The sequence below is a fragment of the Mauremys reevesii genome, linkage group 11 (genome assembly GCF_016161935.1).
Source record: "Mauremys reevesii isolate NIE-2019 linkage group 11, ASM1616193v1, whole genome shotgun sequence".
Classification (NCBI taxonomy): Eukaryota; Metazoa; Chordata; order Testudines; family Geoemydidae; genus Mauremys; species Mauremys reevesii.
The window spans coordinates 53,764,009-53,790,305 of NC_052633.1; the positions used below are offsets into that span (position 1 = coordinate 53,764,009).

At 40.7% G+C, this 26,297-nt stretch overlaps 1 long non-coding RNA gene across 2 annotated transcripts; it reads right to left on the minus strand.

Annotated features, from left to right (window-relative positions):
• Nucleotides 1-761: 761 nt before the first annotated feature.
• On the minus strand, nt 762-25,001 carry LOC120375144. 2 transcript variants are annotated; one of them, XR_005586456.1, is made up of 4 exons: nt 24,966-25,001; nt 10,070-10,203; nt 2,166-2,233; nt 762-1,067 (listed from the first exon to the last, which is right to left on the minus strand). It is a non-coding gene; the product is annotated as an uncharacterized LOC120375144 (long non-coding RNA). The 2 variants fall into 2 exon arrangements; XR_005586455.1 differs by lacking the exon at nt 24,966-25,001 and adding an exon at nt 19,642-19,877.
• Between the last annotated feature and the right edge of the window lie 1,296 nt (nt 25,002-26,297).

A 26,297-nucleotide genomic window follows, 5' to 3' on the forward strand; every position in this document is an offset into this window, starting at 1 on the left:
AAAGAGTGTTTGTGTGGGCAGAAAGAAAAGGTCAGATCTAAACAGTGCTGTAGAGAAAGAGGATGTGGACTTGGTCTGGATGTAAGGGGTGAGAACATCTTTCTCTGCTTCAGATCTTAATTTTATTTGTATATTGTATAGAGTATTATAACTGTCTAAAAGTACTAGCAGTCAGGGATGGAGTCACCACATAAACTGAAATAAGCAAATAAAACAAATGACATTTCTCTGTTATAAAATATTCACATTCTGATTAAGTTCTGAGTCCTGCAAGCTGATGTGTGTCGGCAAACACTTTTGTCCCTATATTTTAGGGGTCTGTGAAGAGGTGAGGCCTTCCCCATGGATAAGCTTGTAGAACTGGGTGGCTTAATATGTTTTTACTTAATAGATTACAAGGTTTTCAAAGGAGCTGTTCTGAGCTATCAGACACTGTCTCTAATAGAATATGCGAAAAATGATATTTACTTTTCTTGCAAAAATAGTTATTTGTATTAATTCTGCAGATTCTCTTTAAATACAAAACAATGAATTTATACACATGATCCTCTTCCCTCCCCTCCATAATTTAATAAGGATTTTGAGAGAGTCTGGAAAGAAATCAGGAAACCTCATGAAGAAGTTGTTTAGTCCATCTTTATCTCAGGCCTCTTTCTCATGTATTAAAGGTGCACATGTACTGGACCATTGACAACATTTTAAAAAAAGTAAACCCAAAGCCCTCATTTAAACTGGTCACCAATCAAAAGTCAGCATTTGCCTAAAGGTCCTTTACGGTAGTATGTGAGACCTCAGCAGGAAGTAACTGTGGTAACCATACATGTTCACTCATTTCTTGTAGATATCTTTTTGTACATATCTGTGGGCTAGTGGTGGCTTTTGGATTCCAAAGTCTAGGTTTTTCTATTGCTGTGTCCCTCATGAGAAGCTCTCATCAACGTTGGTGGGAGTCTGCTGATGGAGTAATTGTAGGTTGGAATCCTCTGTATGGATCACATACTTTCAGATAAAGTTACCAAGGGAGCAAGCAGAAGGGTCATTTATCAGAGCCTTTGTAGACCACGTTTCTAGGAGGATTAAACGATAAGGAATATCAAATTGTCCCATTTTGGCACTGACCTACATTAAGAACAGTGTACAACTTCCTTGCCCCAGCCATCCTTAGGAAGATGCATACTGCTCCTCAAAGCGCTCTTCATTGTTTTGAAGACATAACTAGGCCTTCTTCCCTCCCACTTTACAATCATGAGGCCTCTGCCTGGGATGTACAAAAGGGTGAAGGAAAAAGTTCTTGTGTTGCATGCTCCTGAACCAGTTACATACTGTTTGCAGTGTGGCATGATGCTACAATAGTGATGGTAGGTCAGACTACTATAAAAAATATGTATGTATTAGCAAAATTATTGCTTGTACTGTACCAGAAAATGCTGAACAAGTGGGATCAGCCAGAAAATCAGTGGTATGCATCTTCAGAAAGCACACCAATATAGATGTTAGAACTTGCAATACAATGAATGTTGGACAGTTTTAAACTTTACTCAATCATTAAACAATGAGAAATATTGGGTTGTTTTTGTTAAGGATTAGGAAAATGCTTTTGGAAACAGACAAACATTTGTCCCTGCTGGAAGCTACTTCAGCTGTAATGCATCATTATGCCTGACCAGCCTAGAAACCTTGGAAGGACAAAATATGTACAAGCTGGTTGTTAAGCATATGTGATATGTTTTGCCTTGTCACCTGGCAACAAAAAGGTTTTTCTAAACAAATTTTATATGTTGCCAAAAGTCCAACTTTTTGAAACACGTAAGCTGCTTTTGAAGATGCTGATGCTGATTTTTCAAATACAACCCAAGGTACATCTTTGTCAGCAGAGCAAATTCTGTAATTCTTAGTGTTCATATGTTCTGCCAATAGAAGAATTTAACTTTATAAAATGTAGCTAACTTTATTTGCTATCTTACTTAGTGCCTATAACAACAGCCCTTAGCCAGTGTGCAAAAAATATTAAAACCATACCGACCTCAAAAGTAACTAATAAACTCTCTTGCCCTTCATAAAACAAAACAAAAAAACAAACAACCCCCCGCTCCACACACACACACACTCACTTTTCTGGCCTAAGACATCCAGCTAATGAGAACAAAAAAACAAAACAAACAAACCTTGTTTATAATGAACAAAAATCCCCAGATTCTCTGCGTAGATGGGGATTGATGAATTCATAAGATTTCTGGAAAAATTGATAAGAATTTATTTTTAATAATAAATAAAAGATTCACAGTATCTGGAAGACAGCAGATCAAATATGAGCTGCCCTAAATCTAGGTGTTAGTTTAAAGCCAATAAGAAAAGCAGGTGGGTTTGATTCCCCTAAACTTTCACCATGAGTTTTGAGCAGAATTTTTAAAGAGCCTCCTGCTATACTCTGACGAACTTTAATAATGTGATGCATTCTGTTACTCCCTTAATCTCATTTACATGGTCTATATATCCATTCCCATCTGCTTACCAATATATTTATCCTTTACCATCAGCCTCTTCCTCCCCGGTCCCTAACAGTGTCATTGATGATACAACCCAGTGCTTATGTGATCACAGTTCATTACCATGCTGAAGGTGATTGGGATTTGCACAAACAATGGAGTGTGACATCATTGAATGAATCAGGCAGGCAGGGGGAGTCAACTGATTATAAACGACAAAGCTTCTGTAATGACACAGATAGCTGGGGAGTCAGCAATGATGAGTAGACCCCCCCCTCTTAACATCATCCTTGATAGCAGAAAAAATTACACCCAGAAAATAAAGATGGATGGTTTCAGTATGATTCAAACACAATTTTAGTGATTCCATATTACTAATACTGACATCGGAAGGAATTTGAATGCCAAAAATGAGTAGTTGTCACTGGATGTGCACTCCATAAAACGGACACAAGCACTAGAGTGCCACATAATGAGAGTGTGCACAAAGAAAAAGTAGTCAGATTCTTTTTTATTACCTTAATGATAAAATAAAATAAAAATTGCTCTAGCTTCTTGGGCCATGAAGGAAAAAATAGAATTTTAAATGATAAAACAATAGTAGCCTCTTTGCTGAATGATGCAGCACTTAGTAATAATGCAGTATATTTTGAAAAGATCTGTATTTTTTCAAAGACAAACATCAAATAGAAAGAAAAAGGTTATGTCACCTTCACCCTCACAGTACTGTCATTTATATGCTATCAGCTCATTAAATTCACATTAGGATACTCCATGGGACTTTAGGAGCTATTAGTGCACCTAAAATGGCATAACAAAATCTCAGTTCACTTTAAGAGAGATGGCATTGCGACATTTTGTATTTCATCACTGAATTATTATAGTCTCAGATGCATTCTGCTGTGATGGTAATGGAAGGAGGAATACTAGAGAGGAAAGCTGTCCATTTGTTTATCCCCAGGGAGAGAAAAAGCAAAGTTTGATAAAAAACTAGAGTGAAAGTAAAGCATTAACAATTTAACCCCTGTAGCAATGCTAAAGAACACACAGGATTTTTATAATCTGCTTTCCAGGATGTGAAAATAAATAAATAAATATTTTTTTGTGTATTGGGAGATGCTTCAGGGGATGAAAGGTACAGTGAATGTAGTGAATGAATATAGACATCCTAGTCTTTTATAGATGTAGGCTCTGGTGGCAGACATACAATACCTTCCTTCATATAAACACTCATGAAAAAAATCTAATAATTCAGTTATTCTAATCAAATTTGATTTTATTGTCTCCTCTTTTTTTTCCTCCATCCTGACTTTCATCATCAGTTACAAAGTGTGGTGCTATAGGTAAATCTGCAGCATTATGTTTGTCTAATATACAATTCCACACAAGGCTACCACTCTAACGGAACTCTACACTCAGGGAAGAACAAGCTACATTGGATTAGCCTTAGCTAAAATCATCTGCATGTATTAGAAAACATACTCAATAACTTTTAATAAATGGGATATTTTCCTAGAATACTAAGCTATATTTTATATTTTATTCAGCTATGGAAAGAACAGCACTGCTCAGAAGATGAGTGTTTTAAAGTGATGTGTGTGTGTGTATCTATGTATAGAAACTAGAGTATGTAGAAGAGGATTTGAACTCAATTTTTAAACTACCATAAAGATAAACTAATTCTGTTATAGATCTACATGACAGATGTATTTTCAGCTGCAAGGAATGTGAACAAGAACAATCATTTTTAATTCATTCAGACATGATATATTTTAAAGTTAAACAAAACCATTTGAAATATTCTGTGCTCCTGAAAAGTGACTCCTTTCCATTTTCTGTGGCACAGTCATGTCTAGGAATCAAGAAAGTGAAAGCCTTTAGAGCAAAAAGACAACACTTTGAGTTAAAAACAGTGAGAAATTTTGAATGTGCACATGCACACAGGATGAAACTCATTCCTATGGAAAGGGCCAGAACAAGGACTATAAACTACTGAAGTTCTACTTAATCCTCCAAATTGGGCTTAACTGGGATTTATGTGGTGTATAAACATTGTGCTGGCAGAGAGGTGAATTTCTTCCAGGCATAGGGAGGTCAAAGATACAGGCAGAGTTATTGCAAAAGAAAGCTTTGAATCTTGAAAGGAGTGGGGAAAATACCAGCACTGGGAATAGTCTCCCAATGAATGCACACCTAGTGTCCCCATCCCCGTCTAAATGTAGTGTTGTATTGTGTCTACTTGGTGATTTATATTGTAATCTCTTTGGAGCAGGTATTATGTTCCTTGTTAGATACTCCACATGTTGAAAAGAACAGTGTACACTAACAACTCAACCTGTTTTGAGTGGTCACTCCAAGGACTAAACAATTGGCAGTATAATGGAAGCAGTTTTCTACTAAAGGAACAGCAGGGCTGTACTCAGTGCTATATTCACTGATAGGCTCTGGCTGCTTTACGTGGCTCTGGTCATGTGAAGCAGCCATGAACTTGAAGTGCAGCTCGTTACTTAAGACCAGAGCACAGCTGATTGCCATTGGTGCAGTGGCACAGAGCAGCTAGAGCCTAATGGTGAATCTGGTCCACTGCATTTGAGGATACTTGGGGACAATCTTCGAAATCAGAAAATTGTCCAATAAAGGGTTGAAGTGCAAGTTCTTCTTCGAATAGTGTCACCGTGGATGCTCCATTTTAGGTGCGCCTGCACCTTTCATCAGAGATTTTTGGTGGCAGTGCTGATTCAGCCCGCACATGCACCCCACACATTCTCATGCCCTGTGCAGAAGCTATACCAGGCAGCAGAGGTGAACCACTCTCGGTTCCTTCTCAACCGCCTTTGGCCCAAGATGGAGTCTCCTGTGTGCCTGTTGTCTAATATTTAGTGTTCTCTCAGATAGTTACCTAACTTGCAATGTTATAGTTGTTGGAACAATTGTTAAAACAAACAACCCTCCTTTTTTTATTCCTAGAGATAGTTATATAGTTAGGAGATTTCCCCTTCTAGGGATTAAATTTTCATTAGTTTTGCCAGGGAAAGCCAGGCTCCCTGGCTCAGTATCGATAACAAGAAAACCAGTGGTACCAAAGACCGCACACCTACTTATGGTTCAGAGGAAATCCTATACCAAAGGTTCAGTACCAGCTGCATTGATACTGAAGCCATGCTCCACAAGTTCCCACTTGGCCCAATCTTTGATACTATCAGTACATCAAGAGTTTAGGTACCTGAAGGATCAGATAATACTTTCAGAGCCAGATTCTCCTGTGTTAATAAGTGCTGGGGTTTGTCAGTATGAAGCCTCTCTCTGTCACTGAGCCCTCTAACACCTAGAGCACCTCACTCACCCTCATCTACTTTGCAAGCTGAACTGCTATGCTCTCCCTTGTGGAAGAGGACTCATCACAATCTAAAATTTTGGTGCAGGTCCCCCATCCCATTCTAGGACACATCAGTTTCCCTCCTATACTGATGTATTACAGAAGGATAGACCTCAAATGACACCCACATAGCAGGACCACAGATTGCTGCCTCCATCTATGCCATTTATGCCCCCGTCAGTGGCCTTGCTGAGAGCCATGGGCATTCTATCTCAAACAATTTACACTGATGTCTTCACAACACTGGAGAGAACAGAGAAGAGTCCATTCTCCTCAACTCACTTTACCACACCTATGCCAGAGGAAGAGATCTTTGAGGAGCAAGAGACAAGGCCTGATAAGGACATCACAGCTCTTACTAATATTGCCTCTTCATCTCCTGATGAAAATGTTATGCCGTGCCCCCACAACCTATGACAGATGACTTCAGGTAGATTCAGGACCTGATGAAGCAGATTACTGATATACTGCAGACTCCCTTAGAAGAGCTTCAGGAGTCCCACCATAAACACACAGATATTTTACATGCTTCAACATCTATGAAGATTGTCATTCAAGCCAATGGAGATCTTATGGGAGCCCAGTAAGATGGTTTGGCAAGCCCCTGCTAGCGCACTGCCTGCCTGCAAGAGGGAAGATAAGAAGTATTGTTATGGCTAGGGAATCAGAGTTTGTATTTTCTCACCCAGCTCCAAATTCTTTAAGTAGTGGAGGTCATTAATGAACCAGGCAGACAATATAACTCAAAGTCCACCCTTACATTAAGGACCACCAGAGGCTCTATCTCTTTGGTCTTAAATCCTCCGCTTCAGCCACACTTGATTTATGATAGCAAACCATTAGGTGCTCAAGGCCAAATATGACCATTTAAAATTTAAATTATAACAAATTCAATTATTTTACTGAGCATCTGCCAGAAGAACATTGGGACCAGTTTAAGTCCATTATACAACAGTGTCAGCTCCTGGAAAAGACATTGATCCAGGCCTCCTTAGACAGTGCTGCAGTGTCTGCCACATCCATCTCCACTTCAATGGTCAGGAGAAGAGTCTTGGCTATGCTGTCAGGTTTTCCAAGAGGGGTTCAGAGTACAGAAGACCTCCCCTTTTGACAGTCATAAACTCTTTGCAGACTCAACGGATACATTTCTCCACACTTCAAATGACTCAGGAGCTATCCTGTGATCCCTAGGGATTTATACTCTGGAAATAGAAGGAGATTTAGTAGGCCTCAGACAGCACAAAGAGCACAGCCAACCCTCTATTCAGCATATGTAGGCCCTCTGAACCTCTGGCCAACAGAACAAAAAACTCAAAAAAGAAACCTCCATCAGCTACATCTTCACAGCCATCCATGTCCATCAAGCAACAGTTTGGATGGCTGAGTCAAGAGTCTTAACCATCCAACTGAGAAGTCTTACAGCTGCAACATCTTACCCCTTTCTCTCCTTTTGGGTGCTGCCTCTCCCATTTTCAGAATGCTTGGGGGCATATAACATTGGACACATGGGTTTTGGAAGCCAAAACATCTGCTTATATGATCCAGTTCAAATCTATCCCTCTGACTCATTTCCCATCCCCATCCCTCTTCAGGGAGCCCCCTCATGATCTATTACTAGATGAAGACGTGATCTGTCTTCTATATGTAGGAGCACTAGAACCAGTTCCTGCAACACAGGGGAAAGGGATTCTATTCAAAGCACTTCCTGATTTCCCCCAAAAGAATGAAGGGTGGAGGCTAATTTTAGACCTGACATTTCTATACAAATATATAAAGCAACCAAAATTCAAGATGGTGACCCTTGCAGTAATAACTCCTTCATTAGAAGCTGGAGATTGGGTCATGACTCTCGAACTACAAGATGCATATTTTCATATTGATATTCAGCCTTCACACGAGTTTTTTTTTATTTTTTTAATAAAGACCCTACCAGTAGAGGGTGCTCTCTTTTGGCCTATATGTGGCACCACATGAATTTTAAAAGATTCTGGCTCTAGTTGCTGCTCACCTACATTGTTTGGGTGTAATTATTTTCTGGTACCTAGCTGATGGGTTGATCGGGGCAGATTGTATCAGCAAGTGTTGACATCAGTAAAGATCCCTATTTCATAGCCCAGGGCTTCAAATAAACCTTGAAAAGCTCATTTTCACTCCACTACAGTGTGTAGATTTCATAGTAGCTTCCATGGGTTCAGTTTGGGGGGGGGTGGGCACTGCCCTCCCAAAAAGAGGAGTGGCAGCTGAGCCTAGGAGGGCACTGGAGGAAGCGGGATGCTTGTCCTCTTGGGTGAGGGTGGTTGCTCTGGGTTTCTGCCTCTGCAGCTGGATGCCACCACTCGGGTCCTGGTGTCCATTGTTGTCACCTTCTACATGTGCTAGGCACCCTGCATGGCCACAATCCTGTTTCCTGTATGACAATGAGTGCCCACGGGGCAGTGGGGAAGAGAAGGGGATAGGGGAATGGGGCATGAGGGAGGGGGATGAAGGGGTGGGGTATGAGGCAAGGGGCAGGAGGGGGATGAGATGGGGAAGAGGCGATGGGATGGGGAAAAGAAGGGGATAGGGAAATGGGCGGGGGGACTGGGAGCCCAGCATGTGGCATCCCCTCGGCAGAAAGACAGCTGCAGCAGCACCAAAAGGCACTGGAGTGGCAAGATTGCTGAAGCAGCCAGTGCAGGAGTGGCCACAGTTCCCATGCACAGGTTGCCAGAGCTGACAGAAGCAGCAGCAGCTGGGGCTCCCTGTTAAGCTGATCCATGTGTGAGCAGGGCAGGAGGGAGAGTGTGCACGTGTGTATGAATGCATACTATCCTCCTCCCCGCCCCCAATATGTCACTCATAGACATAGTTTGACTGCTAGGCAGAGCATACCTACTGTCCAGCAGATGTCTCTCACTAGAAAATCTCACCTCAAAGATTCAGGGCAGTCCTCAAGTAACAATAAGAAACTTTCTTTAACTGCTGGGACACGTCAGCTTGCGTCTTTGTAGGGCAGAATGCCAGATTACACATCCAAAGTCTACAGGGATAGTTTCAAACAGTTTTCAAACCAAGCAAACACAGTCTACGCAGGATACTGTCTGCTCCCGAATGGTTTCTACAATCACTCAACTGGTGGAAGGACTCAACCAAATCCTGCACAGGTGTTGCATTCTTGCAGAGTATCCCTACTGTAGTGATAACATCAGATGCTTTACTTTGAGGTTGGGGAGGGGATGACATATGGGACCTCAGAATGTACAGGGAAAATGTTCACTACAAAAGCAGCTTCTCCACATCAATTTTTGGAATTGAGAACCATCAAAAATGCTTGCCCACACTTTCTACTGCTAATCAAATCAAAGCAAGTAAAGATGATGACAGGCAATATCAGGGAGTCATCTCTCTCCATTTCTCTGTGCCAAAGCAATAAAACTCTGGAATTTGTGGATAGCCTACTACATAGTGATCTCAGCTTTTTGCCTCCCAGGTGTTCATAACACTTTGGCAAATGAAATCAGCAAGCAGCCATTTCGTTCTAAATTACAAATGGGAACTGATTTCCAGAATCCTCCACAAAATAGTCTTAGTCTGGGGATTCCTGGAGGTTGATTTGTTTGCCATAGCAGCCAATTATAGGCGGCAGGTATTGTAGGCTGGGAGAGGCTGTGCCTCCCCAAATAGCCTGGCGTGGCACTGCCAATGCTCCGCCCTCAGCCCTTCCTGGCGGTCTGCCCTGGCTGGGGCAGGCCAGCCTGCCGCACTGACTCCGAGCGGCTGGTGCTTGGGCAGTGCTACCTACATGGTGCTGTGGCCGCGCCACCTGGTGCATTGGGGCCAGGGGCTCTGCAGGCCTGGTGCTGGGGCCAAGGGCTGTGGTGAGGGTGCTCTAGGCTCCTGCAGCGGAAGGGGGCAGAAGGGGAAGCAGAGGTGTGGGGTCTCAGGCAGAAGGGGAGGGGCCGGTTCACCAGCCTCCCCCAAAGGTCTGTTCACCAGCTTCCCATGCAGCGAATGGAAAATACATTAGATATAGCTCCAGAGATGGCTCTATATAATCCATAAGCGATGCATACCTCATGTCATGGATGAAAGGACTTCTTTATGCATATCCACCAACACTGTTAATGTTAAAGTTGCTCAAGAAGATCAAACAAGATACAGCCAGAGTCATACTGACTGTACCAACGTAGCCAAAACAGGTCTGGTATCCCTATTTGATCAAACTCACCTCTTGCTCTTTGTGTAGGCTTCAGATCAGTTCTTGCTTACTCATCCAGGATGCTGGTTGAACACTTCACCCCAACCTGCACATTTTTAGGCTCCAAGCTTGGTTCCTTGATGGTTCTGGATAATAGAGATATCCTGTTTGATAGAGGTGCAACATGTTTTATAAAAAAAGTAGAAAAGAATCTACAAGAAATACCTCCAGAAATGTAAGGGATAGTACATTTGGTGCAACAGTTGTCAGATTTTGCCAACTTGCTCTCCTCTTCTCAGGGTATTGGATTACTTATTGGAACTGAAAACATCAGATCTTTCTATGAATTCCATTAGGATTCACTTAGGGGCAATAACAGCTTTTCACACACCCAAAGGATTTTTTCACTCTATGCTCACCCAACTAGAGCAAGATTTCTAAGAGGTTTATAATACATCTCCCCACAAAGCAGAGATCCTACTCCAAACTGGGACTTGAACCTAGTATTTAATTGCCTTATGAAACACACTTTTGAGCCAGTAGCTACCTGTTCTTTATTATATTTATCAATGAAGACAGCCTTCCTTGTAGCAATCACTTCTGCCTGAAGAGTGGGAGACTTGAGGGCCTTAACGGCTGCAAGCGTCGCTACGGGCACATCCAAGATTTTTACCTAAGGTGTCCTCAGAATTTCATATTAATGAAACCATTAATCTCTCAGCCCCCCCCAAAAAAACAACAGTGGATTACACAATAAACCATATTCCATACCCTAGATGTTAGGAGGGCAGTAGCCTTCTGGCGAGATGGGACTAAACCATTTGGAAGATCTCCTAGACTATTTGTATTTATTGCAGACAGGAACAAGGGGTTGGTAACTTTGGAACAGAGGTTATCAAAATGGATCTCTGCTTGTATTGATATTTGTTATGACTGAACTCGTGTTCACCCTAATACCCCCTTTTTAGAGTGATAGCTCGTTCCACAAGAGCACTATCTAGGTCTGTAGCCTTATTTAAGGATGTATCAGTTGCAGACATCTGTAGAGCTGTAGCTTGGTCATCTGTTCATACTTTTTTCTAATCATTACGCTTTGGTACCTGCGGCAAGATCAGATGTGCTGTAGGCAATGCAGTTTTCTCTTCTGTATTTGACTCTACTCTGAACCTCCTACCTCCTCAGCGGGGTTCTGCTCATAAATCATCTGAAGAGGAGCACCCACAGAGGCACTACTCAAAGAAAGAGAGGTTACTCATCTTGTGCAGTGACTGGAGTACTTGAAGCTGTGTCCCCCGCTGGGTGATCCACTGCCCACCCTCCTTCCCCTCTGCTTTGGAGTCTCCCTTGTGGGTCTTTGCAGTGGATAAGGAACAGAGGGTGGTTTGCCTACATAGCCTAATATAGCCTCAGTGCAGGGCACAAGAATGTGTGGGGTGAATGCATGGTCCAAAGGGGCACTGCTACCAAAAATCTCTGATCAAAGATGCGGGGTGCAGGTGCACCTGGAGTGGAGCACCCCCAGGGACACACATCTCGAAGAACTCTAGTTACTCCCCAAGGTGAGTAACATCTCCTTTCACTGCCCAGTACAAGGGGTCAAAGATTATTATTATTTAATAATGTTATGGGGGAGGGAGATCCCATGTTATATGTGAACACTGGGCCCTAGAATCTAAAATGAGGTAGAAGAGCTACATAAAGAGAGCATGTATATGCTGGACCTAGAATGGGGATGGGGGGCAAGAGATGCAGTGGGTATAATCTGTAAACAGAAAGAGGAGGCCCAAAAGTGGAGCCAACCTCAAAGGGCACTGTGTGCTGAGTGATCCACCCAAAGGGCTGTGGTTATAAAGTTAAAAAAAAAATTCCAAGCCCCAACATGTAAATTTATCAGTTTAGTTAGGAAAAAAAGCAACATATTTTTGACTGCAAAGACATTTCCCAATGAAACCAACTACAGCATGAAAAATGAAGTTTGGGTGTTTACTAGCAGTAATATAATGCATTTTTCCAATTTGCATACCTATCTTGGGTGTGTAAATGTAACAAAAGCACAGTTTCCATAGGAATGTAAATCACAACTTTCTCAGGGTAAAATCACCACCACCAATTAAACCATTTGAGTGCATAGAATCTGTGTGGGGATTGCAGGACACAGAATCCTGCACCATGAACACAACACAAGGGTATGGATTAGCAGTGCAGTTGCTTTGTGGCTGATATTGAAGCCCATGGATCATAGCACCTTCTGTGTCACCAGGTTTGGCCAGTGTGAAATGGGGCCCAGCCTTCAGTGAGTAAAATGTAATAAATCACTATGTAGTGGACAGATTTGGGGAAATTTCTTCCCCATTGCAATCCGTTCCAGCAATCAGCTTACTTAGAATATAATCAAATCTGGACTACAGTCTATAGAAGGTGAATAATTCTGCCCCTTCTAAAAGAAATGTCAAGAGAAGGTACTTTCAGTTCTAGTTTGGGCCACTAATGCATGGCTTGGTCCTTTTGATTGGAACTGCTAACATTTTTTGTTTGTTTGTTTGATTTCTGTCCTATCAGCTTTCAAGTGCTAAGTATGCAAGCTAGTTTATAAGCTGTGTATTACAGTACACATCTGTAGGGTAGAAATAAAACAAGCGTTGACATCCTTACCATGCACTGGAGAGGCTGATTTTACTATGAAAACATGATGTAACCCTTTACCAAGCTTTCCAAAATAGTCAGTAATCTTGATATTTAATAATATTCAGGGATATCTAATTTACAGTCTTTTCACCAGCTCCCAATAATTCATATTATCTGTTTATTGTAAGTCTATTATAAAGCAGCTTTTCTGTTCATGGTGGTTCAATTGACCACACATGCCCTATTGTTATGCTGGACCATGCATCATAGATACTGATCCTTAATGCTTGTTTTACAAGGTAAAATAATAAACACATTCTATCCTTTATCCTTGTGTAGGCGCTGAGAACAGAAATCTTGGAGTAACAAGCTTAATTCTGTACTGTAATGTTTCATTACATCTCATGACACAGCGTAGATAGTCTTTGTCACCTCTAATGGCTTGTCTACAACACTAATCCTTCGCAGGTATTAACTAAAATTCTTGAAGTAAATGTTGCTTTGGCTATAGACCTATCTGTGGTTTAGTATCTCAGTATTATACAGTATGTCAAGAAAATCACTGTAGAAAGCTCACTCTATAAATTTGTTCTTACAGTTCCACTGAAGCTGCCTGGTTCCATGAAATTTCCAAGAGGGTTTAGTATTACCAACTGTACTCTAGAAAGCTGTTTGGCCAAAAGTTAAAAGTGGGCCTGTCTAAGCTTGTTTGCAGATTCAGACCAAGTGATCTCATTCTGTGCTGTATCCTAGGGGGCCTCTAGCTTCCACACAAAAGCAGCTTGAGGAGGCTGAGTTCAGCTGAAGAAACTGATAGTGTTTCAAAGAAACTGATTGTCTAAGGTGCTGCTGTTCAGTAATAAATGTTTTCCCAAGGATCCAGATTGCTGACTTGGCATTGGTGCTGTGCTATGCTATACAGTAACTCCTCACTTAACGTTGTAGTTATGTTCCTGAAAAATACGACTTTAAGTGAAACGATGTTAAGCGAATCCAATTTCCCTATAAGCATTAATGTAAATGAGGGGGTTAGGTTCCGGGGAAAGTTTTTACACACACACACACACACACACACACTTTAAACAAACCATTTAATACTGGTACACAGTGATGATGATTGTGAAGCTTGGTTGAGGTGGAGGAGTCAGAGGGTGGAATATTTTCCTTACTGCTAATTGATGAACTAGCAATTGGCTGAGCCCTCAAGGGTTAACATTCTCACTCTTCAAGGCAGCAGGAATGGAGGGGAGGGGGTATGTGTGAGAGAGAGAGAGATGCGCATTTTCCCTTTAAGTACACTGCCTTGTTAATTAGATCAGCTTCCTGAGATGCAGCTGTTGCAAGCTCCCTCCGTCCTGAGCCCTGGTGTGTCTCTCCTGCTCTATGGAAGATGGGGTAAGCGGGGTGCAGGAGCAGCGGGACACCCTGACAGCCCCCCCTCTTCCTTCCGTCCATGCCGCACAGCAAGCAGGAGTCTCGGGGAGCAGCTCCAAGGCAGAGGGCGGGAGCAGCACATGGCAGTGAGGGGAGGAACAGCTGAACTGCAGGCAGCTGCTGCACAGGGAACTTAGGGGAGCAGGGAGCTGATAGGGGAACTGCTGGTCCACCCTGGTTCCAAGCCCCCACCAGCTAGCTGCAATGGGCTGCTCTTCCTGCAAGAAGTGGACAAAGCAGGTGGTTGCCAAACAATGTTAGAAGGGAGCATTGCACAACTTTAAACGTGCATGTTCCTTAATTGATCAGCAACGAAACAACGTTAACCGGGATTACTTTAAGTGAGGAGTTACTGTATAGCATAGTTGGGTTCAGTTCCTCATCTGTCTTCCCCCAGTGCTATATAGGTGGTACTGAATACTTGGCTTCTTGACATAAGAAAATTTTTGCATTACCCCAGTCAATTAAAGAGTGGTATTGAGGAAAAAAATTAGATGAATCTCAGTGCTACAAATGGAGTGAAGAGCAAAACAAAGAAAAGAAATAATTTCTAGAGACAGAATAATTTTACTAATCTTAAAGCTCTGTTGGGTTATAAAGGGCTGACAACTATTCTGGTATTTGGTATGATATGTCAACATAGATTCATAGATTTTTAAGGCCAGAAGGGGCCATTATGAAAATCTAGTCTGACCTCCTGCATAACACAGCCCATAGAACTTCCCCCAAAATAATTCCACAGATATTTTTGAAAAAAACATCCAATCTTGATTTAAAAGTTGTCAGTGATGGAGAATGCACCGCAAACCTTGGTAGATTGTTCCAATGGTTAATTACTCGCATTATTAAAAAATTACACCTTGTTTCCAGGCTGAATTTTTCTAGCTTCAACTTCCAGTGTCTAGATCATGTTATACCTTTCTCTGATAGATTGAAGTGTCCATTGGTAAAGATTTGTTCCCCCGGAGGTAATTATAGACTGTAATCAAGTCACCGCTTAACCTTTGTTTTGTTATGCTAAGTAGATCGAGTCCCTTGAGTCCAGCACTATAAGACATATTGTTATTACTTAATTTAGAGCCATAGATGGCGCATGGCACTTTTCAGGCAAATGAAAAATAAGGGGCTGGATTCTCTGATCTGCATAAGGGACGCAAGGTGAACTTAAGTCATCTGGAGATGATTGATGGAAGATTCCACCTGTGCAGGGAAACTCTACAAACTCTCCAGCAACATAAAGGTCCAGCCTAAAAGTCTTCAATTCTAGGCAGTTGTGGTTCCAACTCAGACACAGCGCTCCTCTAGTTAGTGCTCTGTTGGTTCTGCAGGAGCCCAGGCACAGTCCACAGGTTCAGCCGATCGTGGCTCCCTGGCGAGCCGCGTGACAGAGGTTGCCGACCCCTGACTTAACTCATCTGGGAACTTTGTAGCAATAACTTGTACAATGCAGGTCATCATTCTTTCCTTAATTATTTCCATCTGGTGGAGGATGCTGACCAGCCCCACCCCCAACTCTACAGCTGGTCCCAGCCCACTGCTGAGACCCCATTACTCTCTCCTCATATGAAGTTTAAGGGGTTGGGGAAAGCGGGTTGTCTTCTCTCTGTATCGGACACCAGGAACTCCAACCCCATTCCCTGGCTACTTCAGGGGATGCCTTCAAATTGACTTCCAAATGCAGTTTATCAGGGAATCAGACCCCTCTCCTGGCACCTGCCACTTGCTAAGCAATATCTTGAACCTCACCTGAAACCCACCAGCTGTGATGGGGAAGGCAAAACAGCCCATCCTGTCCTGGTCAGTCTCATGGTGAAGGAAAACAATTATTTTCCTGACCCCAAAAAGGTAACTAAAGTAATACCCACAGCAGACCTAAACACCCAGTCCTATGCTAATCACAGGGGTGGGAGCTGCTAATTGGTTGTGGGAGGTGGCTTACTTAGCATTTATATACACTCCCCAAGATGTGCAGGGGCCAGTGTTTTACCTTAGTCCTACTGGCCTGCCTCCCCCCACCCCCAGCCCAGGTGAGGGGAGAGGAACCCTAAGGTTTTTTTCCTGCCAGTCTGGACAAAACCCCCTTATGTGGGGATTGTGGGGGTTGCATTTTTCACTAGTAGGTGAGGTTAAATGGGAAACAATACAGTATATTTTAAATAGAATTGGGGATGCCATTGACTATGACAGGGCACTAGACTGGGATGCAGGAGATCTAGGATCTATTTCCCCTGAGACTGACCTCCTGCATAAAACTTGGGCAAGTCACTTCACCTCTCTGTCTCTCAATTTTCCCTCCCGTCCTTTTCTCTGTCTTGTCTGTTTAGACTGTAATCTTTGGAGCAAGGGATGTAGCTGCAAGTACAATGGGGCCTTGATTTTAGGAGGGCTCTTTAGGTGCTTCTGTATACAAATAGATAATAATAATAAAGAAAATGCATGTGAATACCCTCAACAACGTGGCACTTCCCAATTGCAGTAGTGAATGCTACCGCAGTAGTTGCAATCTCCATTCTAAGAACAGGATCTATTGCAAGTTAGGTAAATACCACAGTGTAATAAATGTTAAGATTTTAATGAGAGACGATGTAGGATTTATTAACCAGAGAAAGAGATGCTATTAAATGTAAATGGGGGAGGGAATGACAAGGAGAACAATTTGTTAAAGGGAAAAAACAAAAGTGAACACAAAGTCAAGGGCTTGTATGAAACACAATTTCCTGACTGTGTGTGTGCGTGCGTATTTAAAAAGAAATATAAAGTGTTTTAATTAGGTTAACTGAGTCTCTGATCAGGAAACCAAGATACCAAGTTTATAGAAAGGATAGACTCAACAGGAAAGAAGGAGGCTAGCAATATGGGTAAGTTGGATGAAGGAATTCTGTGTGAGGAAAGAACTGACATATGCAAGTTAGGTACCATGGCAGAGATAGTTTGAATTGAGTGGGAAATATGATAACAAAAACATGATCTTAGAAGCCTGTGAAAGATCTTCAGGGCAGGATCAGGAAATGTTTACGGATATAAGAAAAGCTTGTGAAAAGCCTAGAACACTGATCACAGAGAATTTCAATTACTCTGACCCCGACTAAATAAAAAGCTTCATGCTCCTTGAGGTGGGCTGAACTACAGGAATGTTGCTCAACACAGTTTGCTGACATACCAGTAAGATTAGAGACACTTTGTCCCAGAGAGAGTTACCATAATTAGAGATTCACAGATAGGGTGACCATACGTCCTGTTTTGGCTGGGGCAGTCCCTTTTTTAAGCCCTTTCCGGGCTGTACCACATTATTTAGCAAAAGTGGGCATTTGTCCCATTTGCTCCTGCCAACTGATCAAAATGCCCATCTTTGTCAAAAAATGTGGGGTGCAGGGGGCGAGCAGCAATGCCAGACCCACACATGGGGAGGCAGGGCTCTGGTGGGGGGAGGCAGGGCTTGGGTGAGCAGCGAGGTCAGCCCCACGCGGGAAGGGGGAAGGCAAGGTTTGGGCCAGCCCTGTCCAGGAGGGAGGCTCGGGCAAGCAGTGATGCCAGGTCTGTGCGGGGCAAGGGGAGAGGCTCAGGCTAGCCTCACATGGTGTCTCATTTTCCCTTTGGGAAATATGGTTCCCCTAGTCACAGAAGAGGGTGACATTAAAAGTGTAGTTAAGTCCATACATAACAAAAGTTCCTGATTAAATACCACACTTCTACAATAAAATTCAGCTCCAATGAAAACCTGGAGAGAGTGAGCTATCATGGTCTTTTAATAAGTGTCAGTCTATTTATACACCTTGTAGTACACTCACCACTTTTATTCACAAGTATGCTTCATCACCCTTGTCATGATAGATAATGAGCATCACCTGCTTAAATACCACCAAAACCCCAAGTAAATAAATGTGGTGTGACAGATGCACACTTTAGGATGAATTCATTACTGAAAACTGGTGAGTGAGTGTCATACTTCCTCACTAGAGCTGGGCAAAAATTTTCAGCCAAAAAAAAGCAAATTGGGTTGAGTAAAACATTTCATGAATTCATGTAAAATTTTCTAAATTGTTTTTGTTGAAAAATAAATAAATATCCTCTCCCCAAGCAAAAAAAAACCAGAAAATTCCAAAAAAACTTGGAATGTTTTGTTTTTGACATTTTTAAAATGAAACATTTTGATTTTTCAATTCAAAATGACTTTTCATTTCCAATTTTATTCAGAGGTTTTTAAAAGGTTGGAATAAATTGAAAATTAAAAGTTTTGGGGTGAACAAAACATTTAGTTTGAGCTGAAACATTTTTTTTCAACTGTTTTGATTTGCCAAAATTTAAAAAAAATAAAATTGTTTTGGCTTGACCTGAAACAATTCCCTCATCCCTCCCCAGGTTTTTTCAGTTTGGCCAGCTCTATTCCTCATGTCTATCCTAGTCCCAATCCTATTTCCTCAGCTGCTTTTCTAGGCAACATCAGTCCATGGCTGTGGTGGGGAAACTTTGGGAATGCCGCAGCTGAAAGTTTTGGATGTAAACCATATTGCTGGAGTCACTTTTTTATCCCTTTTTTTCTGTCTTCCTTTCACTCTCTTATCTTGCTTGCCCACCAGTTTATGTTCCTTTCTCCCTAGTTTTCCACTCTCCCTTTCCTTTGTTCTACTCCTCCTAACACTTGGTGACTCTCTTTTACCTGCTATCAGTCTCAAAGACATTTAAGCAATTGTGAGTGACAGCTGAGTGAGATGTATTTAGTACAACCAAAATACATGCAAAACTCACTCCCCACCTAGCCTAGCTTTGGGACTTCTTTACTCAAAACTTTCACTAAGGTCTGCAAACCTAGGCTCAATTTTGGGCTAACCTGGGCTGATTCATGCTTTTTCCCTCCAAATCATGGAAAGTTTGCATGGCTTCCATGCTAAGCCAAGTCAAACCCAGCAGTTTGAACAGAATTTCTCTTTGAGTTTTAGGTTTATTTTTCAAACTTGAGATTCTAAAAGAAACGCAAACAGCAAAAACACATGTGGATCAAAAGCAAAGAACACATTTGTACATTTGAAATCCAGTGCAGTGAAATATCCGGATTTCACACAGCTGCATTCTATACTTCAAAGATGAGTTGAAGTAGGAATGTAAAGGAGCATATAGAAGGGCAATAAAGCATGCTCAACATATGGCAAATTTATAAGAGATATTACTGACATCACATGGATTGAAGAGGATTTAAAAAAAAAATCAGCAACCTCTAAGAACAGGTAGAATGTATAATAGCCTGTAGGGACAATTGAGCCGCTATATGGCTATTAGGACTGCTTCTGAACAGAAGTGTGACGCCCCCCCAGGCTGATTAAGGGAAGCATTCACTTTCAGCACTGCAACTGCTGAATGGTTGATTCTGTGGTGATATTCCAAGTGAAGGATCCTTTAGTTTAGAAAGCACCATATTGTCACTGCCCGTTATAATCATCTGTGCAAGGAGGTGGTGGTGGTGTGTGGAGAGGGAGGGTATTTTTGAAGTTGAAAGTGAAAGTCGGGTTAAAAATAATATATTTTAAAAATTTCCAAATTCTCCTTACCTTTTGTGCTTCCAATAATGCAGAGCCAGATTGTACACCCTGCCTATCCCCCCACCATGTTCCATGCCTGAAGAAGTCTCTTATACATTGGTCCCCACCTCTGCGAAAGCAGGGGCTCAGGTGCCTCTGTTCATGTTTGTCAATAAAAACAAAATTTACTGTAACAATCAGGCCAAATTCAGATATGAAAAGAAAACCATCTGACCCCTCCTTACTCCAGACTTTTTGCAAATATTGTTGCTAAACAGCTTGATACTGTCCTCTTATAGCAGTTGACTTAGATTTTGAAAAGCTGACTAGTAATTTTAGAGTGCCTCAGTTTTGATGAGTCCAACTTGCAACAATTGAAAAGACCATCATTTCCATGTTAAGTACACATCCTCTGGTAAATCAGGTGTCTTTAAGATGTTTCCAGTTGGGCACCCAAAACCGCTGGTGACTTCTTGAAAATCTTGGCCTACATTTTTATTCTGACTACTTATAATTGGGAGTTTGTATATTATAAACCTTTAAGTTTTTAACAATTACCTCCTAATGGGAGACATCCAGGGTAGAATCCTGGCCTCAATGAAATTAATGGCAAAGCTCCCCTTGACCTCAAAGGGGACATGATGTCCACCTTGAATATTTTTGGATGTACTAAGTAACTTTGTTCTGGTGAAACTGAAGATAAAATACATGCTTTATGCATCAGGGGTTTTTAACTGCAGTTTCAGAAAACATTTGACTAAGTAATTGACAAGGTCACTCTAGAAGGTGGTGACATAATTGGAAGACTAACCACTTAAACTAAAAACTGATACAAAAACAAGTTAGAGATAGTATGAATAAAAGATTTCCAACCTAGAAAGAGGTTAAAGTACAGCCAGAACAAAGACTTTGATGAAATGCAGCAGGATATAGATAAAGGTAGAATAATGATCCACAGACCTAAAAATAGAAAGAGAAATGGTTTGTTAAGTAGAAAGGTGCTGCCGCATTGGCTGGGAAAGAGCTTTCAGAGTCAGTATGAAAAGGCTCTTAAACTTTCATCCTTATATGTAACAGCAGTAAAAAAGAATTATGAGGATTACAAATACAGAAAATAAAACAGAAGAATTGAGGGCAAATTGGAAGAGTTTGAGCAAAGCTATGTTATAAATTTGGTAATAATTAATTAGGTGTTGAATGAAATAGCCACAGAGCTGAGAACAGTTTGACTTTGGAGATTGCATTGTAGGCTGCATGAGAGAAAAAACTCACTGACAGAAAAACAGTACTCCCATGCAGTTATGTGTTTGTACATTCACAAAGCCCTAAAGAACCAAATCCTGCTGGCCTTACTTAGTTCCGATTGCCAATGAGAAATTGACTGAGTAAAGCTAGTGAGATTTCTGCAAGAATATCAACTTTGACATCTTGAATATTAGTATGTGAAAATAATAGGTGTCTGTAACAATATTACCCAGCATGCTCTTGTGTTTGTGTGAGTGAGTGAGGAGGGCAAAGGGTGTCGGCCCTTTAAATTTTGCAGGGAAAAGTAGCTGTAGCTTTGTAGCAGCCATTTTGCAACTGGCTGCAGCTTGCTGCAACTGACTGTCTTCTAGGTGGTAAGTTTAACTTCTCTTATATTTTTCCCTTTCCTATTTCTGAAGAAAAGGCAAATCCTCACAGTAAAAAAGTTGTTTCTATTATATATTATGTGTAGCCCTGAGACAATCAACAGTTGTGCTTTATTCAAACGAAAGAAAAAATGCAAAAGGTTTCTTTGGAGCCCCAGAAGGCAAATATCTATAGATAAAGGAGTGCTTCTGTATCCTCATCCCACTGACTGCTGGCAGGCTCAGCCAAGGCTACACAGCAGTCATGCTACAAAATGGGGCTGCTAGCCTAAAAAGCTTGCTTACCTCCTGAAGGGAGCACCATGATGGTATTTCCCTTGCTCCCAACATACATGCTGTCTGGTCTGCAAATGGGGCCAAAAGCAGTTTCACTCATGCCAAGGCCAAATGGCCCCTTTATGTGTATATCTCATTTCATTTCTTGCATATGCCTGTTTGATATCTGTTAACAAGGGCTGGATTTTCCATGTGCTTCTGTGGAGCTTATGCCATTTGTAATACTCTCTTCATCTTCCCCCTTCTTTTTGAGTGGCAGGCCTCTGCTCTTGACTAACTCCCCTTGCTTCCTGCAACTTCACATTGCCTGTGTCATTTCAAGAGCATGATATTGCTTGTCTTTTGGAGCACTGTTTCCTCACCTAATTGTTGTTTGTTTGTTTGGCTGATTTTGCTATGGTGCATCATGGGAAATATAGTCCAGTTGGGTAACCAGCTCAAAGAGGAAAATGGAGGCACCTCAGCTACAGCTCCCAGGAGACACTGCAGCAGTTTAATGTTCAGCCAGCCTGAAATGAATCATTTCAATTGGTGTATGTTGCGATGTTTCATTTCAATCAGCATTTCTTCAGAACTTTCTATGTAGATATTTCACATTTTTATTCTAATTTGGGATCAAAACAAATGTTGAAATAGTGGTATTTCCCATTGAACAGAAATTCCAATTTTTGACCAAATCTAATAAATACATGAAAGATTTTGAGCTGCTCATATACTATAGTGGTAGAGGCCTGTATGTACCTTAGATAAAGAAAAATTCAACATCAGTCTATGCTACCCATTCCCTTTACTTCAGTTATACAAGTGGGCCCATGGTAGAAAGTTAATGTCATTAATTTGAGGAAAATTTGCCCTTGACTTTGCATTCTGTTTTCTCTACCTGTGAGGACCTGCCAGTCTTCCATGCACTAGCAGAGCAGATCATCAGAGTGGAAGTCCTCTATAAAGCTCCAAGATGGAAATTTTTCCTTTCATGTATGAAATAGCTTTAATACTTTCTGTCTCTTTTTATATCAACACATTAAACAATAAGTCTGCACCAATAACACACATTCTCATTGTTTTGAAATGACACATTCTACACAACCACTAGAAACAAATCATATGCAGAATAGAAGAATTAAAGAACTAGATGAGAAAACAAATAATATTAGAGTCACTGGCTTTTTACATAATTTCAGTAGTGCAATATGTTACTGTTCTGCCATGGGACTAGCATTTTTAACAGAAATGTTTATCATCTGCAGTCGCATCATTTCTTCTAAAGTAAAGACAACCAATGAAAATTCTCATTTGTAATATAATTTGATTCTGGATTTTATTTTTGATTATTGTTGGGGTTAACTTTTGATGTTTTTTAAATGGTTTTCAAAAACCTTTTATTCAGTTAATTTTTGAAGGCAGAACACACAGAAACTTTTATTCCAGTTGGTAAGCAGACATCCCTTTAGTTTTATTCAAGTTTTCACATGAAAATGCCAGTTGGGAATAAAACTGACAAATATATTCAATCAAAGATGGAATATTTTTTCCTCTTAAATTGCAAATGGCTTCATTAAAATAAAAGCACCACCTTAGGGATTGCATAAAACAGAATATTGGTACCTAAATGGTATTTATGAGTGGGCTAAATGTAAAGTGAATTAAAATTTAAAGGATTATAGTCAGGTAGGCCACAGACATCTGTAGAGGAAGGTCCATTAAGAAGATGAAAGAACCTACAGTCCCTAGTGACAGGAACATGTCAGGTTAGTGGTCAGGCATACCTATACACTTAGTGCCACAGCAAATGAAAAACATATTGCTTAAACCCTAAGGTACTTGAATGATATTTACTTTAGGCAAAGAAAACCAAATCCCAATTTAAACATCTAGGTATTCATATGCTGTATATGTAGATATGCTGTCAGAAAAATACAAGCCAATAAAAAGAAACACTTGTTAATCATGTGAAATATAGTAACCTGTATATGGCAATCTTAAAAGTAGGCCATTAGAGAATGCTGCAAAATCTGTTGTGCGATTAAACTAAAGAACCAATGCTGCTGTGGGTAGAGAAATCTTGAGAACGCCTAACATCCTTTAAGGTGCGTGTCTCCTTTGGGACACATTTTATTCACATAGATGCCATTCACTGTTATGTAACTTATCAACATACAGCTGTGGCCTGTATGCACACAGGGCATCTTTTTTGAGTTTTTACTGCTAAGAAAAATAAAACAATTAGTCCAATTAATTATTTTTAACTCCCTGTCCTCAATGGCCAAATTTCTGAATTATTGACAGGAGAAATCCTGACTCCCTGGCAGACGGGGCTCTGCTTCTCCTCATTGTGGTCCTGGAACTGCCACTATTAGTGTTAAGATAAAATGGAGAGTTGATCGGGACGATATTTTCTGCCCCTAGGAAAATATTTTGACAAAGCAAAAATATATTCTTTTTAATTTGTGTGTTTTGTAGAAAGTGTTTTGTGTTGGAGGGTTTTCAGTTTCAATCCCAACCAAATTTTGTTAAGACTTCAAGAAATCATTTTTTAAACTATCCTGAGTAAGATGGATTCGCATAATATCTGTCTGCTTGCTGGTCCCAATAACAAGAATGTCTCGATACTTGTATTGCTATAACTACAGCAGAATGTTCTTTTCCCGTTCTTACTTTCCTGAAAAACTACTGATGTCCTAAAGCCATTTGAAAAAGTAGCATTAATGCTTATTCATCTAGGGTTCACTCAACACCAACAACCTGAATGTAAATATAATTTAGATTTACAAGACCCCCAGGATCTCAGATTATTTGTATAAAGCAGTAGATACCATACAATTCATTGTCTTTCATAAAGATGCAGGGAATTTGCATAAGTTTTATTTGCATAATATTGTTTATTTTCTACTGCTTCTGTACAGCCACTCCCCATTACAAAATTCTTGAACTATTGCTTCCTGTCTTGTGATCCCCCTGAGAATGTAAATTATAACTTTCACCAGTTTACAAATGTGTAATTTACACAACCAGTTTTATCTCCCCATGAATGTGGCCCCATGTATTTAAGTGTGCATATTATATTATTATGCAGCTTTAAATCCACGAGTGGGAGATGGGATATATCTATTTATTAGAATATTAACATTTCTAACATGACATTTTACACAATGCTTCGAATCACACAGTGCATATCCCTTTATTCAAGCAACATCACTGATTCTGAGTATCTTCTTTCCAGTTTAGACAGATTAGCTAAGTGGTTAAGTAGTGGCCTTTTATTATCCATCTACTTTGTGCTTTACTAGTATCTAGATAAGATATGAGATGAACAAATGGAGCACTGTTTTCAAATGAGGATCTTTGTGCTTGCGCTTTGCTATTTAAATTTCTGTATGTCTTTGTGTCCTGCTCTTTAAGGTAGAATAGGAAACAAAATAATAAAAAATAAAGTGTAAGTTTACAGACCAAACCACTAGTGAACAGACATTGAGTGGTACATTTTTCAGCCAAGCATCGGATCAACCTTCACTCCTCTCTGCATATACTTAGCGATCCCTTTGAAGGAGCGAACACCTGCTCCAAATTCTAACTTATTTGGGTGCGTGTTTTAAAAAAGTATAACAATTGTGCTTGTGCAGGTGTTTAAAGTGTGCCTCTGAGTGTTAGCACTCATGCAGGTGCATGTCTGCCTTTAAAATTGACACCAACCCCTTAAAATAGCCATAGGGATTTGCAGGGCGGCTTGTATCATTTTGTATTGCCCCAAGGAAGAGGAGGGTGGAAGTGGTAATTAAGTGCCTCCTGTTAGCTCTCACTGGTAGGGGAGAGAGATTAGGTGGTGACTTGCCTGCCTGTCTGCTTTCAAGGCTAGCAGAGAGGTTGGGGGCAGTTTTGAGTTGCTAATTCATCCAGTACTGCAGGCAGTAGGCTATGTATGCTTACAGCTCATCTTTGGGACCCACTTTTTCTGAGGAGCCAGTCCAAGTGGTATTCATGATGTGGTGGATGTGAAAAGGAAGAGCTTAAAATCTGGATATTAGTTTCTGACAAAGTCTAGGCAAAAAAAATTTTGATGCAGAGAAAAAGCAGGGAATTTTAACTCATATTTTTAAAAGAATCCTACAGCACTAGTGCAGAGAAACATTGAGTTAACAAAATAGAGTTTTGTTTGCATTAGGGTCACAGGCTCAGGTCTCATGCTGAAAGGAGAAGGACAAGTTTTTTCCACAAAAATCAAATTAAATCCTGTTTAAACCAAGAAAAAATTACCTAGATCACAATGAAGAAGAAAAAGTGGAAAGTTTTATAGACTTGCAACAGCTTTAGGTTGGTTTAATCACCTGTTAGATGAGGTAGTTATTTAAAGTTGCATTTTCCAATTTGTGACTGGTACTGACATGGATCCCACCTATTGCTCTGTTTCAAATTTAACATAGTGCAAGAGAATTAGAGAGTGAGAGACAATTTCTTCAGCTGATGTATATTGGTGTAGCTCTGCTGAATTCAATACAGCTACCCTGATTTGCACCAACTGAAGAGCTCGCTCTATTTGCTGAAAATGAATTAAGAGCATATGTGTTCTTTGTCTTTCCCCTTTTTTTCATTTTCTATAATTTATATGAATGGCCCTATTGATTTCACTGGGATTTAGGTTAATATTTGTGTACCCTGTAGTCTCAATAACCTCACCTCTTGGTCAAGGCTACCAAAATACTAGTCCTGCTTACAAATATCCTGAATAATTTGTGTGGACAAAGTATATAGAGGAAGGGTTAAAAGTCTGAGCTGATCATTATG